Source organism: Pelobates fuscus, chromosome 9 (genome assembly GCF_036172605.1).
Source record: "Pelobates fuscus isolate aPelFus1 chromosome 9, aPelFus1.pri, whole genome shotgun sequence".
Lineage (NCBI taxonomy): Eukaryota > Metazoa > Chordata > Amphibia > Anura > Pelobatidae > Pelobates > Pelobates fuscus.
Window position 1 is genome coordinate 123,909,724 of NC_086325.1, and position 20,995 is coordinate 123,930,718.

The window sequence follows — 20,995 nt, forward strand, 5'->3', positions numbered from 1 at the left end:
TCTTATATCAAACCACACTGACTGATGATCACTGGATCCTAAACGTTCATCTATAGTAATATCTGATACCAAATCTCCATTTGTTAACAGTAAATCTAGTATGGCCTCCTTACGAGTTGGCTCCTCAACGAGTTGTTTTAGAGACAATCCCAGTAGTAGTAGAGTTTAGAATATGTGTGCTCCTGGCACAAGCAGCTTGGTTTTCCAATTCACATCAGGAAGATTAAAGTCACCCATGATAACAACTCCCCCCTTTATTGTCATTTTAGCTATTTCCTCAACTAGTAGATTATCCAGGGCTCGAGTCCTGCAGGAACGCGTAGGAACGGCGTTCCTGCACTTTTTTTACAGCGGGAACATCGTTCCCGTTGCTCGTGCAGGAGCCCCCGTGTACCCCCTGCTATGGGGTCCAGTGAGGCTAAAGCCCGGCGGGCGGCTGTGGTGCCTGATACACATGGCGAGGGAGCTGCTGGTCTGTCTCCTCTGCTCCATTGCGTGCTGTCTACGGAAGCCGGAATATGACGTCATATTCCGGCTCCCAGCATTAATAGACAGCCCGCAAGGGAGCAGAGGAGACAGACCAGCAGCTCCCTCACCACGTGTATCAGGCACCACAGCCGCCCGCCTGGCTTTAGCCCCACTGGACCCCAGGGACAAGTCCACGCCAGCCCAATAGAAAACTGGGCAGACTAGATCTGCCGTCACATTCTATGTTTCTATGTTTCTCTCCAGGTAGGGAGGCTGGGTGGACATTTGTAAAAATGTATGTTTGTGAGTGTGAATCTGGGAGTGTTTGTGTGTGTGTGTGTGTGTCTGGAAGTGTGTGTGTGTGCTTGTCTGTGAGTGTCTGGAAGTGTGTGTCTGTGAGTGTGTGTATGTGTCTTTGTCTGTGAGTGTATGTATCTTTGTCTGTGTTTGTTTTTCTGTGAGTGTGTTTGTGTGTCTGTGAGTGTGTGTGTGTATTTGTCTCTGAGCGTATTTGTGTGTGAGCCTGTCAGAGTGTGTGCGCATGAATGTCATCAGTATGTGTGTGCGTGCGTGCATGCGTGCGTCTATGCATACAAGTGTATCTTTGGGGGGGGATCTCGGGTGAGTTCCCACACTTTTCCCCCAGGACTTGACCCCTGAGATTATCTAACTCTTCTATTTGTCCTGGGGGCCTATAAATCACACCTACACGAGTTACTGTGTGATTACCAAATTCTAACATAACCCAAACGGACTCTATGTTCGTCTCACTAACTTTTATTAGGCTAGATTTCACATACAGGGCCACCCCTCCCCTTTCTTGCCTTCCCTGTCTTTTCTCTTTAACCCCTTAAGGAGCAAACTTCTGGAATAAAAAGGGAATCATGACATGTCATGTGTCCTTAAGGGGTTAAAGAGTACCCTGGTATTGCTATGTCCCAGTCATTTTTCTCATTATACCATGTGTCAGTAACAGCGACTAAATCTACATTATCAGTTGCCATTATTGCCACAAGTTCATGGATCTTATTCCCTAAACTGCGAGCATTTGTAGACATGACTCTAAGCTTATCATTTTTTAACACACTTTCTACAGGCACCTTCTGTCCTTGTTTTGAGGGGCAATTGGATTAATGTTTTATTACCCTTTTGCCCCCCCCCCTCCTAGTTTAAATACATCCTAGCAAAACCTCTGACCTGCTCAGTGAGAACATTTGTTCCCTTTTGAGAAAGATGCAAACCATCTTTTTTGTACATTTTATTTCCATTCCAAACAGCTACCATGAGAAATAAAGCCAAATCCTTGCTCCCGACACCATTCACCAAGCCACAAATTAAAGTCCCTAATATGCATCCACCTGTCGTTCTGAGTGTTATGCATAGGCAGAACTTCAGAGAATGTCAGTGTGGAAGCAACCTGCCGTATATCATTGGCAAAAACACTAAAAACTTCCTTTACCTCTGAAACCTCAAGCCAAGTCATTTGTCCCTAGATGGACAAGTACATCCAATTCCCCTTCCTGCTTTGCTCGCTTTATTACGTCTCCTGTCTCTGTGAGTAGTAGCTCCGGGAAGACATCTCACAAGACCACCATTGTCCATCTCCACACCTCTTATGATAGAATCCCCCAACAACAACTGCTTTCTATTAGGCCTCACCATAGTCTCCAAGCCTGTCTCCACAACACCACTACCCTTGGTGCCTGAGCAAGTCTCCACAAGACCACTACCCTCGGTGCCTGAGCCTGTCTCCACAACACCACTACCCTCGGTGCCTAAGCCTGTCTCCACAACACCACTACCCTCGGTGCCTGAGCCTGTCTCCACAACACCACTACCCTCGGTGCCTGAGCCTGTCTCCACAACACCACTACCCTCGGTGCCTGAGCCTGTCTCCACAACACCACTACCCTCGGTGCCTGAGCCTGTCTCCACAACACCACTACCCTTGGTGGCGGAGCCTGTCTCCACAACACCACTACCCTCAGTGCCTGAGCCTGTCTCCACAACACCACTCCCCTCAGTACCTGAGCCTGTCTCCATAACTCCATTACACTCTGAAAGTGCAGAAAATGAATTATGTAGAGCAACAGACTGTGCAATATGCCTTTTATCAACAACTCTAAGTCTACCAGATCCTACAGTAATCCATCTGCCATTGCTAGTACGTCTCTGCGGCAGTGGCTTTGCATCAGTTCCAGCCTGAGTTTGTTTACCAGATAATTTACAAATCTCAGACTTTTTAACCCCTTAAGGACAGAGCTTCGGAAGCTTGTCTTTCACTTTGTGACAACTGCATTTTTTGCATTTTTTGCTGTTTGCGTTCAACTGCAATTTGCATTTGACTAATTTATTGCACCGACGCATATTATATACCGTTTTTTAAAGGACAGAAAGGGCTTTCATTTGATGTAACATATATATATATATATATATATATACATGCTTATTTATTATAAAAAAAATACAGAAAAATGCAAAACAAATTAAAAAATTAGATTTTTTTTTACAGTTTTTGCAATAATAATGTGTGCCTAATTAGTGCAGGTTAAGGAAAGTAATTAAAAATAAATTCATTTAGTTGTTCTGATTTACAGAATATATAATGTGTCTGGGATTTTCAGGTTTTTTTGGTAGTTACAGGTCACAAAGCACAAGGAGTAAAATAAACTTTTAATATGGAGCGATTTTAGAATTTGGTATGTTTGTCTTGTAAGCTTTATATCCATAAAAGAAAACAAAATTGCGCCACAAAAGTATATATTTATATAAAGTAGACACCACAGGCTATTTACCTAAGGTTGTTTTGACACTTTCTACGTAGCCATTTTACCGCCAACCTCTGCTAAATATTGGAGTAAAATTGTGTTTTTTAGGGGTTTTCGCACACAAACTTATAACAAAGAACTTCTCATGTGTATTTTGTAAAGTTGGTGTGTGCTATTCCTGTACAAAGTTTTATTATGTGTTCAGTTACTTCTGCTGAGTACAACGGTACCCCCATTGTATGTCTTTGGCACTATTTCGTGAAGCTACAGTGCCATATAGGAGACCTGTCCTTTTCAGTATTCACAGTAGAATTTTGAGAGACGGATTTAATGAGCCTATGCTTCCATTTGGGGTATTATAACAGTTTGACTGTTCAAAAAAACCCCACAAAGGCCTACCATTTGTAAAAGTAGACACCCCAGGGTTTGTCATAAGGTGCATATTGTGCCTTAACATGCCCCCATTTTTTTACCATTACATGCCAAAGTATGTGGTAAAAAATAATTTTGTGCATTTTTTACATACGGATTGCTTTTTTGCTGGGCATTTTGTATATTTCATATGTGCCACTAAGTTCAAACCCCCCAAATTATGCTCAGCTAAGTCTTCTGAGTAAAAGGACACCCCCATTGTATGTCTATGGCACTATTTCGTGAAGCTACAGTGCCATATAGGAGACCTGTCCTTTTCAGTATTCACAGTAGAATTTTGAGAGACGGATTTAATGAGCCTATGCTTCCATTTGGGGTATTATAACAGTTTGACTGTTCAAAAAAAACCCACAAAGGCCTACCATTTGTAAAAGTAGACACCCCAGGGTATGTCATAAGGTGCATATTGTGCCTTAACATGCCCCCATTTTTTTACCATTACATGCCAAAGTATGTGGTAAAAAATAATTTTGTGCATTTTTTACATACGGATTGCATTTTTGCTGGGCATTTTGTATATTTCATATGTGCCACTAAGCTCAAACCCCCCAAAGTATGCTCAGCTAAGTCTTCTGAGTAAAAGGACACCCCCATTGTATGTCTATGGCACTATTTCGTGAAGCTACAGTGCCATATAGGAGACCAAGCCATATCAGTTTTTACCGAACTTTGAATTTTGACGCCGGGCCTAAGTGCAATTTCCAAGCATCTTCGCAGGTTTTAAATTCAAACTACCCCACAAAGGCCTACCATTTCTTAAAGTAGACACCCCAGGGTATTTCAAAAGGCATATTTTGAACCTTAGCGTGGGATCATTTTTCCGCTAGCGTGTACCAGGTGTAGTGGTAATAAGCGTTTTTTTCTGCCTTTTTGACACACAAAGTGAGTTTGCACAGTATATTTTGCAAACCATATGTGTACTACCACTGTATAATACTTCATATGTTGCTCAGCTTTGTCTGCTGAGTACAAAAATACCCCCGTATGTACCTTTGCCAGGTATATGTGGACATCGGAGGGGCACATTTGGGACACAGCGATTCCATTTTTTTTCAAACTTTACATTTTTACGCTGTGCCCATGTCCCATTTTAGAGTATTTTACCAGGCTATATAAACCAAATACCCCATAAAGCCATACCATTTCTTAAAGAAGACATCCCAGGGTATTTTAAAAGGCATATTTTGAACCTTAGCGTGGGATCATTTTTACGCTAGCTTGTACCAGGTGTAGTGGTAATGAGCGTTATTAAATGTATTTTTTTACTTTTTAAAACTTTTTTTACTTTTTAAAACTATTTTTTAAACTTTTGTTTTGCTTATTAATTTTTTTAAAGTTTCCTAAACTTTCGTAAAACTTTTTTTTACAGATTTAACATTTTTCTAAGCTTTTTTTTTACGTTAACCCCCAACTAGCAGTAAGCAGCACTAACAGTAAATTCCCCATTTTCCCATAACTCCCACCCACCCCAGCTAGCAAAATATTTAATTATACAATATTTAAATTAGTTAATTAAATAAATCTAACCCCTGAGGGTTAAAAAATAAATAAAAGTTAATCGTCAGGGGTTAAAAACAAAATTAGATCACAGTATAATACTGTGATCTGTATTTTGATCACTGTAGGCAGTGATCGACTGGCAGGGAAGGGGTTAATTTTTATTTGGACTGGGTAAAGGGTTTATTTTTTTACATTTTTTACTTAAACGTTATTAAAACTTTTTTTTAACTTAATTTTTTAACTTTTTAAAGCTTATTTTTAAACTTTTTTTAACGTTAACCCCTAGTTAGCCTAATACTAAATCCCCCAATTCCCCACTAACTTCCACCCTCCCCAGCTAGCTAAATTTATAACTTTAAAAAATTTAAATTAATTAATAAAATAAATTTAACCCCTGAGGGTTAAAAAAAATAATAATTAACCCTCAGGGGTTAAAAAAAAAATCAGATCATAGTAAAATGTAATCCCTGCCAATTGATCACTGTAGTCAGTGATCAATTGGCAGGGAAGGGGTTAATTTTATATTAAAATGGGTAAAGGGGGGGTAAAGGGGGGTGGGATTTTAATTTAACTTTATTGTTTTGTCACCAGGGGGCAGGATCACTGAAGATCCGGCTCCCTGCACTTCACACAGAACCAGGAAGTGCAGGGAGGCGGAGGTGAGTATAGAGAGCACATGTGCCCGCTCTGGCATGCTGTCAGAGCGGGCACATGTACTCTGACAGCCCGATCCGGTGCTCCCGGTCTGCCTCTAATGCAGAGGCAGACCGGAGCACCATTAACCCCACGATCACCGCAATTGCGGCGATCTGGGGTTAATTTTAACGGGTGACGGACGAGGTCCGTCACTCGTCGTTAAGGCAATCCCCTGAGTGACGGACCTCGTCCGTCACTCGTCGTTAAGGGGTTAAAAAATATCATCTCCTGCTGCGATATAGAGAACTGTCTACAGATTAGACAGCATCCAAATCTCTAAAAAGTGGAACGTGAAACAAATGCATAACAGCTATGACACTGAACTAAGTCTGTTATTTTAATGAGGTGAATAATTTAAACCAAACAAATCTTACATTATTTTTGTCCTCCTGAATACCTCAGATCACCTCCAGTTTCTCTCCAGAATATCTCCAATCACACACTTTGTAACAGCACTTAGAAGCAGCTGCCAAGCTCTATCTACATGCATATAAACAGAGATACACACTGCCACACAGATACACTATGTCAGATACAGATGACCACTCACACACACTGCTACGCATATGTGTGTGTATATATATATATATATATATATATATATATATATATATATACTGCTGATACCGGAGAAACTGACGGAAGCCAAGCACAGAGAGATGGACACAGGTTTCTTCAGGAAGGAAGAGATTCTTTATTGGATCACCGATCAGGACTCAGAGGGACTAATGTCACCAAAATACAGCAAGTTCTGAGCCCCGGACAATAGTGCAGGCTCCTTATATAGGCATATAACTCCTCCCATATTAAGCTCCACCCGCACATTCTCTTGACCAATCAATACAAATAAGAATTAACTTCCTGCTTGACCGCATGGCCTGTCCAGCACAATGGAGGAGGGGAATACTACATCCTGTATTCTTGCACATGCTCCGTACACTACTGATCGTATCTTGCCTCGTGCAACCAACTGATCGATATGTCAGCATATGCACGTACACATGCCACGTGATAATCTCGGCCTACTAAATTTATTTTTACCGAGATTCCACCACATTCCCCCCTTTGATGCCTCTTGATATTTCACAATTACTTGAGGCATCACTTAACCTTGGTTTGCATACACCGCAAGTTACCTTGAACCAGACCAGACTTATCTTATGATGTGAATCTTCAACACTCATCTTCCTGCATTGGTTCTCCCTGATCTAGAGCCTTATATTTATAAATTGCCATTATCTGTGCAGCAGCCTTCCTCTCTGCTATATTTTCTATCAGGCTTTGCACAGACCTAACTACTAAGGGTATAAGACACGGCAGGAGTAGACACAACATTAAAATCAGTAGGACTCCACCTACCACTGCCTTAAGCCCTCCAAACCACTCATACCAGCTACCAAACCAACTGCTTGGATTATACCCTTTCCATACCTGAGTAGGCACATGCGCTAGTTTAACCATATGGCTAGTAAGCTCAGCTATTGCTTGCCCTTCGTCATCTATTTGAAGACAGCAATTGCTCAGGTTAAACTTCCCACATACACCTCCCTCTACTGCCAAAAGGTAATCCAAGGCTAATCTATTTTGGTATACTGCTGTCCTCATCCTGGTATTATGCTTCGCTAGAAGATTGAGCGCTTGTGATGTCTCGTTAGTAATGATCTCAACCACCGCCTGTAATCTTATAATATGGTTGAGCATATAAATAGGGGTTCTATAACCAAAGGTACCATCCTCTGCCCACGTGGCTGGCCCATAGTAATCTATAATACGCTGGGGAGGCCATTCATTATCTTCCCAGGCGCCTATCTCTATGGGTCCCCTTTTCTTCCTATGATTCACATCATACACTTTAACACCTAAAGTATCACCTGTTTCAATAGGTAACAAGAAGAAGGATGGTTTGAGCATACCCAACACACATGCCCCTTCCCAGTCCTGTGGCAACTCCGAATAGGCTTTCTTACCACAGATCCAGTACAAATTTGCTGGGGCTCTCCAGGTAGATGTGATGGATAGATCAAACCACACATCCTTTAAATTGGCGTATCTAGCAAACGGGTTAGATGGTTCTGAGACATTTGAAGCCGACCACCAAGTTGTATTCTTTGTATCATCATCATAAGCTTTTTGCCCTAGACAAGTTAATTCTCCTACAGAAGTATTATACATCATTCCTTTCCTTGCTATGCAAATATAACCTATGATGGAGGTCTTTAATCTCCACTCAGATTTACCTCTAACACTCATATGATAATCGGCTTGTGTAGATATTAATTGGTCAACTGCCTCAGAACCGGACATTACCTCCTTTGCTTCCCAAGGCCATTGGTCTCCCATGTTAGTACCTCCACACACATAGCAGTTGGTAACATTAAGACTACCGGCAATACTCTCGGCTAAATCAATAAACAGGTTTTTAGCATTATGGGGGATCTTATTATCTATGCTCATCTCTTCATAAAAGGAATGGTATACTTGATGAGTCTGGGAGGATACCGTATCAGTCTCTATCCCTATAAACAATACTGTCCCAGGATCTAAACCCGTCCCATATATTTGAAACCCAAATAAATTACCATATTTATCTAAGAACTTGTCGGGGTTATTTATAAGTATATGGACTGGATTGCATTCCATAGACTTACAATATGGGCTGGTAGGCAACTTAGTCACAATCATGTCCTTGTCTACTGTCTGTCCCCAAGTTGCCCACCCCACACAAGACCAATATGGGCAAAAGTTATAATCTCTATTTGGGCATCTAGGACTCACATATTTATTTTTTACTACTGGGACAAATATATTTATCGTTAGACCCATACGTCCTCTCCCATCTAAGATCCCCACATACATTCCACGGCTTTCTACCACTTGATATCGCCTTACACGCATCAAATAGCAGAACACCCGAAGAATGTACGGATTCTAATACCGTCTTATTAATTAGGGTCCCCTGAGGATCTCCATTCCTGAGAGTCAACCAAATTGTACGAGGCTGATACTCTGGACTGAAGCACTTAGGTTCTCCTACTCCTAAATGGCGCACACTATATTCTATATTTAGGTATCTACATCTTGATACATCTCCTTTACACTCGTATTGTGAATGCCAAATTAGGGTTTGGGAAATATGGTTACCTGTTCTTGTAGTCTTAATGCATACCTCACAGCTAGGAGTGTCGGTACCTCTACCTTCCTGAATATAAAAATACACATATAAAAACATTATTAAGAACACATCTTTCGTCGTCATCCTCAGTCTTCGTCCGTGCGAAGGCACCTCAGCTTCCAGGGTGTAAGGGCTGCAGGGAATGGAGTTCTGCTCGTCTTCACAGGGGTCCCTTCGAGACTTTTCCTGGCTTATATACTATACGTCGGTGAGCGGACAGGCTTTATTATGGCCTTCTCACTCACTTACCAAATCTCTGAAACAATAAAATTTGTAATCCACAAAGTTCCTCGTCACTCCGACTGAGTCGTGCGCTTTAACCGGATCTTGCAGGGATTCTCTGGATCTGCTGTAACTTGCCAAGAATCGACTGCTACTGGTTTAACCCTGGAGTGATGTATCCACGGAGTCACTTCGGCTACTTTTATCGCTGTAGGGGTAGACAAAAGAACAACATAAGGACCTCTCCACTTGGGCCCTAACGGTACATTATTCCACTCTTTAATCCACACTTGGTCTCCTGGGTGGTAACTATGAACTGGGGGATAAATATTCACAGGTAATCTATCTTGTACCCATTTCTGTACCTCCTCCATAGTCTTACCCAACTCTACAACCTGCTGCCGGGTAATTCCTTCTCCCAACTGACTCAAATCCCCCCTTAAGTTACCAAGTTACCAAGGGAGGTGGTCGCCCATACATGATTTCAAAAGGAGAGAGGCCCATCCTTCTGGTAGGTGTACTGCGGATTCGCAATAGAGCTATGGGTAAGAGAACGTTCCACTTAAGTTGGGTTTCCTGACACATTTTAGCCAACTGATTCTTAATAGTTCTATTCATTCTCTCTACCTTACCAGAACTCTGGGGTCTATATGCCGTATGAAGCCTCCACTTTATACCAAGCATATGAGTCAGTTGTTGTAGGCACTGATGAACAAAAGCTGGACCATTGTCCGATCCTATAGAGCAGGGTAGTCCATATCGGGGTATTATTTCTCGTAACAGGAATCTCACAACTTCTCCTGCTTTCTCTGTACGAGTAGGACATGCTTCTACCCAGCCTGAATAGGTACACACAACCACCAGCAGGTACCGATGTCCACCAGATTTAGGCATTACTGTATAGTCAATTTGTAAATCGGACATGGGGAGTCCCCCCATAAACTGGACTCCTGGTGGCTTTACTGGTCCTTGCCTTGCATTATTTTTAGCACATGTTACACATCTTCGTACAATGGCCTGAGTCAAGTAGGACAATCTTGGTATGTAGAAATGTTTTCTGAAAGATTCTTCTGTGCTGTCTCTCCCAGAATGTGTCCCGTTGTGATAGTTTTGGACAATTTGGATTTCAGCTGCATACTTGATTTCTTTGCCTTCTGAATTCAATAGTCCTCTTTCTTTATACAAAGCTCCGTGGGCATGAGTGGTTAAAAACGCATACTTGGAGTCCGTGTAGATGTTCACTCTTAAACCTTCAGCCAATTGTAACGCTCGTGTCAGTGCTATCAATTCTGCCTTTTGTGCTGATGTTCCTTTTGCCAGTGGCCGAGCTTCTATCACCTTGTCTATTGTTGTTACTGCATATCCTGCATAGCGGATCCCTTCTTTCACATAACTACTGCCGTCGGTGTAATATTGAACATCGGGGTTCTGGATGGGAAAATCACGAAGATCTGGTCTACTTGAAAATACTTCATCCATTACTTCCAAACAATCATGTTGACTTTCAGTAGGTTGTGGCAAAAGGGTAGCTGGATTTAAGGTGTTTACAGTCTCTAAATGCACTCTTGGGTTTTCACACAACATTGCTTGATACTTGGTCATACGGCTGTTACTAAACCAATGATTTCCTTTGTAATCCAACAACGTCTGTACTGCATGTGGGACTCGTACATAAAGTTCTTGACCCAGAGTGAGTTTATCGGCTTCAGCTACTAGCAGGGCGGCTGCAGCTACGGCTCTTAGACAAGGTGGAAGTCCGCTGGCCACTGCATCCAGTTGCTTAGACATGTAGGCAACAGGTCTTTGCCATGATTCCAAGTACTGTGTCAATACTCCCACAGCCATTCTTCTTTGTTCGTGTACATACAGGTAGAATGGTCGTGTGTGATCAGGTAGACCTAATGCTGGGGCACTCATCAAAGCCTTCTTCACATCTTCAAATGCCGTTTGCTGTTCTTGAGTCCATAAGAAGGGGTCGTGCTCTGTACCTTTGATAGCTGCATACAGAGGTTTTGCCAGTATCGCGTAGCTGGGAATCCATATCCTACAGAAGCCTGCTGCCCCCAAGAATTCTCGCACTTGTCTTCTATTCTTGGGTATCGGTATTTGGCACACAGCTTCTTTTCTCTCTGGCCCCATAATTCTTTGACCCTCAGAGATATGGAATCCCAGATATTTGACAGTTGGCAAACACAACTGAGCCTTCTTTCTAGACACCTTGTATCCTGCCTTCCAGAGAATGTGTAGTAGATCGTGCGTTGCTTGCTGACATATTTCCTTTGTAACTGCTGCTATCAACAAGTCATCTACATATTGTAACAATACACACTCTCCTGGGATGGACTCGAAATCCAATAAATCTTGACTTAGAGCTGAACCAAATAGGGTAGGTGAATTTTTAAACCCTTGGGGCAGTCTTGTCCAGGTCATTTGGCGTTTTGAGCCCATTACAGCGTTTTCCCATTGGAAAGCGAAGATACATTGACTTTCTGCGGCAATTCGGAGGCAAAAGAAGGCATCTTTAAGGTCTAGGACTGTAAAGTAAGTAGCCCTGCCCGGAATTAAAGCAAGCAGGTTATATGGATTGGGCACAACTGGATGTATACTAACAACCGCATCATTGACTGCTCTCAAGTCCTGCACAGGTCGATACTCATCTGTACCGGGCTTTTGAACAGGCAGCAATGGGGTGTTCCAGGGGGAAGTACAGAATTTTAGGATACCATACCGTATGAACTTATCCAGATAAGATTGGATGTTCTTCTTAGCCTTCTGCGGGATTTGATATTGTCTTAGGCTCACTGGATAAACCCCAAGTTTTAGTTCGATTTTAATAGGTGGAATATTGCGGGCCAGTCCTGGTGGGTTGTTCTCTGCCCAAACTCCTGGTATGTTGAATAAGGATTCATCACTCCTAGGGTTTTGGCTAGTCAACGCTGTATAAAGTCGCCACTCTTCTTCCTTTGGTACGGATAATGTCATAATACCTGAAGGTCCATTAAACTTTAAGGATGTTGTTCCATTTGGTAGGAACGTAATCTGCGCTTGTAACTTAGATAGCATATCACGTCCCAGCAATTGGACTGGACATTCAGGCATATAAAGGAATTGATGTTTTACTACGTGGCCTCCCAATGTACAGAGTCGACTTTTAAGAACCGGTTTTGCAGCACTTCTTCCAGTTGCTCCTATTACAGTAATAGTTCTTCCAGATGGAGGAGCAACTAGGTCAGTCACCACCGAATGTTCAGCACCAGTGTCGATCATGAACGCACTCCTTTTTCCCCCTATTGATACATCGACCATAGGCTCCGCTCGACCAAGGGGGATGGAGCCCGGTCGGTATCAATAGTCCTCCATGACCGTGTCAGCCAATCCTACAAAGTCCCTACCTTCTCTATCGCGGGACCTTTGCGCTGCTGGGTAGTACCTATCTTCCCTTACACTTCCTCTGTTCCCATTACTCCCTCTATTACCATTGCTCCCTCCGGGGCCTCCTCTACCTCTCGCTCTGCCTCTAAAGTTTCCATAACCTGTCCTAGGTCTCTCTCTCTCATACTGTTCTCTTCGCGGACACTCATTTCTCCAATGCCCTTCTTCCCTACAGTATGCGCACTGATTTCTACTCAGAGGTTCCTCATTCCACTTACTATCGCCTCTATCTGGGCCCCGTCTATCTACGCCTGCGATCGCTACCGCTAACATATCAGCCTTTCTACGCATCTTGCGCTCTTCCTCTTTCTTCGTCTCTGTTTCCCTGTTCATGTACACTTTATTCGCTACCTCCATTAGTTGGGTGATAGACATACCTGCAAACCCTTCTAACTTTTGTAGCTTGCGCTTAATATCTCCGTAAGCTTGGCTGACAAAGGCGGAGTTCACCATTCGGGAATTATCTGCGTCTTCCGGATTAAAGGGGGTATACAAGCGGTATGCCTCCAATAATCGGTCATAAAAGACACTGGGCGCTTCATCACTTTTCTGAATCACCTCAACTGTCTTCGACATATTAATAGCTTTCTTTCCTCCGGCTTTCATGCCAGCAATTATAGCGTCTCTATAGGCTCTGAGTTGAACCATATCTGCGCCATTTACATTCCAGTCGGGATCGGTATTAGGGTAATGTGTTGCGGCCCATGCTGCCGGATTGGCTTGATTCAAAGCACGGGCTCTATCCTCTAGCGCTTTAATGGCCGCTTGATTAATCCTTGTCCTTTCCTCATTATTAAACAAAGTCATTAATAACTGCTGGCAATCAGCCCATGTCGGATTATGTGTCTGAACTATCGAGGTGAACAGATCGGTCATAGCTTGTGGTTTCTCAGTGTACGAGGAATTGTGGGTCTTCCAATTCAAGAGATCGGTAGTCGTGAACGGGACATATACGAAGACTGGGTCAGCATGTGCCATTTGACCTGCGGCATCGATATAGGCTGACCCAGGATTCAGACGAAGAGGCATCTGATAATGTTTTAATTGTTGGGTACCGGTCAGTTGTCTGGTTAGTATAGGGCTACGTGAAGGGGCGTCAGTTAGAGGTTCCAGTCGGGGGGAAATAGGGCATGAGGATGTGGGAGCTTGATTTTGGGAAAAGTTAGTAAATAGAATACTCCCAGCCGAGCTAGAAGAAGCTTGACCGGAAGTTTGAAGTGGCGCCAAATCAGGATATTTAGATCTAACGGGGGTTGGTTCTGGTTCCGGAAGGGGAGGTTTAATACGAGGGGGGGTGGATTCTGTACTAGAGGAGGAAGCGGAAGTGGATGAGGGCAATGAGGGGAGGGGTATAGAACTTCCTGCATTCGCGTCATTTCCTCTTAAAGGGAAGTAAGGGGGCGGCAAAGGGATCTCGGACTCAGGGGGCGTGTCCAAAATGGGCCTAACCACAGTCCTAGTGGACAAACAAGTCCTGGCCACCATGAGGCGACATTGCTCCTCGTGGCATATCTGAATCCATTTTGGCGAGTCGTTTACGGCCTGTCTCCAACAATCAAAATATGGAAACTGTCCGTAAAGTTCAGGCCTACCTGACACAGCCACGTGTACACGCTGTATCAGGGTTGGATCCAAACTACCACGTGGCGGCCATGCCGCAACCAAAGTAGGCCACTCCCTAGTGCACAAAGTGACCAAACGTACAGGAGACATTTTAACCCCAAAATCACATGTTTTGAATCCCTTTTTAAAATTCTTTACCATACAACCTAAGGGATCCGGAATCGTTGACTCCGACGCGCCCATACTTATCAATGGAACGTCGTTGACAACGAATACTATGCACGCGTACTATTCAACAGTCACACCCGTTTCCTCTGGCAACAGCACCACGTGGTACGGTTACCAAGTGAAACGTACACAATAACACAATAAACACTCAGGGAATTCCCGTACACACACAGCTGTTACACCAGTCACTAGATAATCAATATTATGCCCTTTGGCGAAACTATACAGTCACCCACGCTATAATTCTCTATATATGAATTACCCGTCTATAACACACCCCAGTAACATCGTCTTTTACAAATAGCGGTTACAGTACGGTTAGCATAGGTCCAAGCACAATTTAAGGTCACAATACAATTATTAGTGGTTATGGTGTTAAACATGCAATGGACGACAGTGATTAGTACTTATATACAATGTCAGTAAATATACAGGGTTATGGTACCGTGCACTATGATACAGCAACACACTATTAACACTCTCGCTAGACGGCTGAGCTCGCGCTATCTAACAAGATATACACTTTACTAAACAATCTTTAACACATTTACAATCCCAACTAAACTATTGGCCAGTACCTTGAATGGACTACCTAAAACTATCTACATCCGTTTTGGTTAGCCACACTGCCCAAGCACCACATATAGCGAGCTAGAGGACCGAATTTACACAGACGCCTCTTAGTCGATTACTATCAAAAATCTAGTGGGTTCCAAATTTACACGCCTTCCCACTTAGCCAAGATAGGTTGAGAGCTAGCGAACCGAATTTACACAGACGCCGCTTAGTCTCCCGGTCCCTCCGACCTAGCGAACAAAATATACACCCTAGAAGGCTAGTCTAGACAAGACACCGGTGTCCGGCTAGGGCTATTTACACCAGAACCCCGCCTGACTAACCAAATCAAACGGTCTTACTAAAGAGCGTTCGATTGAGCGGTGCGCCTTCGCTCCTTCCCTCCGACAGAGGGGGCAGATTCCATACACAATTCAAACCCCTTATGGGCCTACCGCACAATCGGTATACCCCTAGTGGGTCTGCCGTCTAAAACAGCAGTTGTCTTACCTCCTCGTTCCTGAACCTGAGTTCACACTCATCGACGGGGACACCCCAGCACTTCTTACGTAGAGGCCGATGATCTCCTGGACAACAGACCAGTGGCGCCGAGACGAAGGGAGGTCCACGCAGAAGTTCAGGGGTGCAGCCGTGGAGAACGTGGGCAAAGATAGACCGTCTCACGCCTCTGCCTCTCAGCTACCATTGAACGATGAGCTTCCCGGCCAATGCACCAAATGATACCGGAGAAACTGACGGAAGCAAAGCACAGAGAGATGGACACAGGTTTCTTCAGGAAGGAAGAGATTCTTTATTGGATCACCGATCGGGACTCAGAGGGACTAATGTCACCAAAATACAGCAAGTTCTGAGCCCCGGACAATAGTGCAGGCTCCTTATATAGGCATATAACTCCTCCCATATTAAGCTCCACCCGCACATTCTCTTGACCAATCAATACAAATAAGAATTAACTTCCTGCTTGACTGCATGGCCTGTCCAGCACAATGGAGGAGGGGAATACTACATCCTGTATTCTTGCACATGCTCCGTACACTACTGATCGTATCTTGCCTCGTGCAACCAACTGATCGATACGTCAGCATATGCACGTACACATGCCACGTGGTAATCTCGGCCTACTAAATTTATTTTTACCGAGATTCCACCACACTGCCACACAGACCCCACCCCATCCCGCTGAATACATATATAAAGCATAACATGCAGAGATACTGAAAAAATATATTCCAGATGAGCTCTATATTAGCCAACATCCTCTTTACCAACCTGCCAGAGAAGGATGGCTTTCCTCGGATCCAGTTGAGCAGTGATCTGACATCACGTCCTTCCACTAATGCTGCACAGGAGAGGAATGAGGTGAAGTTAAAGGGATACTGTTGGCACCCAGAACACTACAGCTCATTGAAGTGGTCTGGATGCAGTGTCCCTTTCCTTTTAGTCCTGCAATGTAAATCATTGCTGTTTTAGAGAAACTGCACTGATTACTTTGCAGGACTTAGACTGCCTCTTCTGGCTGTCAATCTGTTAATAAATGAACACACTATATAGTGTTTTTTAACTTATTGTTTTTTTCTTATTTAATGGATACATAAGGTTCACTTCCCAAGATTTTTAATATTATGTTTAACAAAAATGTAAATGTGTTTAATGTGTTTTGGGACCGGGTTCCTCCCTCCTGGCTTCCTATCAATCATTGTTATCAATTGCTACTTTGAAACTTAATGACAAGGCCCAAATACATTTGTAGTATACAGTAACACAGTGTTAAAATTATTTGTATAAATCCATGTTGCGAGAGAAATCCGCAATGTCAAAATCATAACTTTTGTTGGGCAAAGTCCTGTAACTACTGTATATTGATTTTACTTTTTAGCTGTTTCTGGATTGTGCCCTTGTAGAACTGTGTGTTTTAGTAAAACATTTAACTTATGGTCCAATTGTTTATTGTGCCGTAGAGTCACCTAATAGCATTCTTTCTAAATAGGGAACATCTACCAAAGGTAGTACAATACTGCAATAAGAACCTGTCCTTTAATTAGCAGAACTTGTTTCATGACATAGAAATAGACAAATATTGTTACTGCGTGTTAGACCTTGCTTAACCCCTTCCCGCCGTTACGACGTTCTATGCCGTCACGCATTTAGTGGGCTTTAAAGCCGTTGCGACGGCATAAAACGCCGTAACGGCTTTAAGCCCTGGAGCGCCTGTGATACTTACCTTCCCGGCGCTCCGCTTCGGGAGGACTGCCTCACAGCCCAGGCAGCCCCCCCACGAAAAATCAGGCCCCCGGGGGCCGTGTGATCGCTCTCAAAGAGCGATCACATGGCCCCTTATAGCTGGCTGTGGATCCATACGGGCAGTCCAGATCCGAAATGCCAGCAAGTTCCCTCTGCACGAGAGACACAGCAACCCCCAGACGATCGTCTGGGGTTGCTGTGTCTCTCGTGCAGAGGGAACTTGCTGGCATTTCGGATCTGGACTGCCCGTATGGGTGGGACCAGTCTGATATGTTTCAGAGAAGTTCTCTCTGTAATGGCACAAGATGAGCAAAAAACAGCTTGAGAACTGAGCGGGGACCGACCGAAGGGCAGGCTATTTCAGCTGCTGCCCGTTCTCAGTATTCTCTTGCGACCCATTTTTTTACTCTCCACAAGTTTAAGGGATAATCCAGACGTGGACCCCTTGCTCACGGTGCCTAGGGAGACATCAGCTATGCCTCACTGATGATGCCTAACAAGGCTGAAACGATCGTCTGGGGTTGCTGTGTCTCTCGTGCAGAGGGAACTTGCTGGCATTTCGGATCTGGACTGCCCGTATGGGTGGGACCAGTCTGATATGTTTCAGAGAAGTTCTCTCTGTAATGGCACAAGATGAGCAAAAAACAGCTTGAGAACTGAGCGGGGACCGACCGAAGGGCAGGCTATTTCAGCTGATGCCCATTCTCAGTATTCTCTTGCGACCCATTTTTTACTCTACATAAAAGATTACATTAGTATACACGTAGAATTTAAATACCTAAGAATGCATATATATTAAAATTCTACGTGTATATTAAAGTAATCTTTTAACATAATTAGGTGATTTGATTAATTAAAATTTGATTGACATACCTGACAATACAGGGAGAAAGTGCAGAGAATTAAATTCGCATGCACTATATTTGACCCTGTAACTCTCCAAGACAACATAAAACCTGTACATGGGGGGTACTGTTTTACTCGGGAGACTTCGCTGAACTCACATATTAGTGTTTCAAATTGGTAAATTGTATTACAACGATGATATTTTAAGTAAAAGTGAAGTTTTTTGCATTTTTTACAAACGAACGGCACTTTTATGGACTATATTATTGTTGTAATATGCTTTACTGTTTTAAAACACTAATATTTGTGTTTAGTGAAGTCTCCCGAGAATAACAGTACCCCCCCATGTACAGGTTTCATGGTGTTTTGGAAAGTTAGAGAGTCACATATAAGGCTTGCATTTCATTTTTTTTACATTGAAATTTGCCAGATTGGTTATGTTGCCTTTGAGAGCAAATGGTAGCCCAGGAATGAGAATTACCCCCATGATGGCATACCATTTGCAAAAGTAGACAACCCAAGGTATTGCAAGTGGGGTATGTCCAGTCTTTCTTAGTAGCCACTTAGTCACAAACACTGGCCAAATATTCGTTTTTTGCTTTTTTCACACAAAAACAAATATGAACGCTAACTTTGGCCAGTGTTTGTGACTAAGTGGCTACTAAAAAAGACTGGACATACCCCACTTGCAATACCTTTGGTTGTCTACTTTTTCAAATGGTATGCCATTATGGGGGTAATTCTTAATCCTGGGCTACCACCAGTGGTGTATCCTGGTTTTGTGCTGCCCTAGGCAGGACAAAACTCAGGCGCCCCCTTTACCCCCCCGCGCCACCCCCACCCAACCTTTCCCCCCGCCCCGCATTCTAAATACACACACACACATTCACTGACAGATACGCATACACTAGCTAACAGAAACACACACTCAGTAACAGACAAACACACTCACTAACAGACACACACTAACAGACACACACTCACTAGCAGACACACACACTCACTAACATACACACACACTCACAGGCAAACACACACACTAACAGACACACACAGTCAGACACACACACACACACACACACACAGACACTAACAGACACAGACACTAACAGACACAGACACTAACAGACACAGACACACACTCACCCACCCACATTAACACATTTTTTAAATTTATTTTTAACACATTTATTTTAAATTTATTTTTAACACATTTTTTTTATTTATTTTTAACACTTTTTTTTTTATTTATTATTAACACGTTTTTTTTTTAAATTTATTTTTAACACATTTTTTTTTAAAAACATTTTTAACACATTTTTTAAAAATTTAACACCCCCCTCCCCCAGCCTCCTTACCTTTGGGAATGGTGGGGGGGTGGGGGGTGTCTGTACCTTCCTGGTGGTCCAGTGGCTGCTGGGCGATCGGGCGACACTGCCTGGCGGGCGGCCGGCCGGCGAGGGAGCTCTTCCCCTGAGCTGTCTGCTCAGCTCCCTCGCCAGCCGCAGAGTGAGGCTGGGAGCCGGAATATGACGTCATATTCCGGCTCCGCCTCCCAGCCTCACTCTGCGGCTGGCGAGGGAGCTGAGCAGACAGCTCAGGGGAAGTGCTCCCTCGCCGGCCGATCGCCCAACAGCCCGCCGGCATGTTTGTTAGCCGCAAGGCTAACAAGACATTTGCCTTGGGCATTTGGGGGCGGCTTTTTTTGCCGCCCCCTGGAAAATGCCGCCCAAGGCAAATGCCTTGTTTGCCTCGCGGCTAATACGCCCCTGGCTACCACACGGTCTCAAAGGTAACATTACCAATCTGGCAAATTTCTATTTGAAAATGGAACGTTCTATATTTGACCCGGTAACTTTCCAAAACACCATAAAACCTGTTAATGGGGGATATTGTTGTACTCGTGAGACATCGCTGATTACAAATATGTGCATTTTTGTGCAGTAAAACCTAACAGTATTATGACATTCACAGCTAAAATGTCAGACGGAAATACAATTTTTTTTTTAAAAATCTTATTTTCTCACATTTTTTTTTCATTTTATTCATAATGAATTATGTTCCATATATGAATAGTTAATGATAAATTAAAGCCCTGTTTCTCCTGAACAAATTGATATATAATAAGTGTGGGTGCATATAATATGAAAGAGGGGAACTACGGGTGAACAGACATATAGCGCAAATTCCAGTTTTTGTTTACGTTTTGTTTTGATCAGAACGTGCACTATTGACTCCGTCCTGAAGGGGTTAACCCCTTAAGGACCGCTGACGGTTCAGGACCGTCAGCGGTAAAACGTGCGTTTGGACCGCTGACGGTCCTGAACCGTCATAACGGTTTTGGGCAACTTACCTGATCGCCGTCGGTCCCACGGCGGCGATCAGCTCTCCTCCCGGTCCAGGGGGACTGCCTGTCTGCCCGGGCAGTCCCCCCTCGGCAGATCAGGACCCCACGGCCATGTGATCACTCGATCACATGACCGCAATAGGGGTCTGTGTATCTGCCTGCAGGGGGACTGTCTGTGCTGACAGGCAGTCTCCCTGCAAGTAAAAAATCATAAAATAAAGTGTAAAAAAAAAGAAATCAGTGTAAAAAAAAAAATAATATGTGTATATATATATATGATATATATACATGTATTATATCTATATATACCTATATATAATATAGGTATATATATAATATATATAATGTCACACTAAGTGTATTTTTATATTTATATATACGTATATTAATATAAAAATACACTTATATTTAAATTACACACGAATATATACAATATATATAATAACTATATATATGGTATATATATATATTATTATAAAATACAAATAATATGTTAATAAAAAT

The 20,995-nt window shown here is 43.1% G+C and overlaps 1 protein-coding gene across 5 annotated transcripts in view; it reads left to right on the top strand.

The window, feature by feature from the left end:
- The window catches only part of NEK6 (NIMA related kinase 6), a 407,500-nt gene that overhangs the window by 229,999 nt on the left and 156,506 nt on the right, over nucleotides 1-20,995 (top strand). The window lies entirely within an intron of this gene.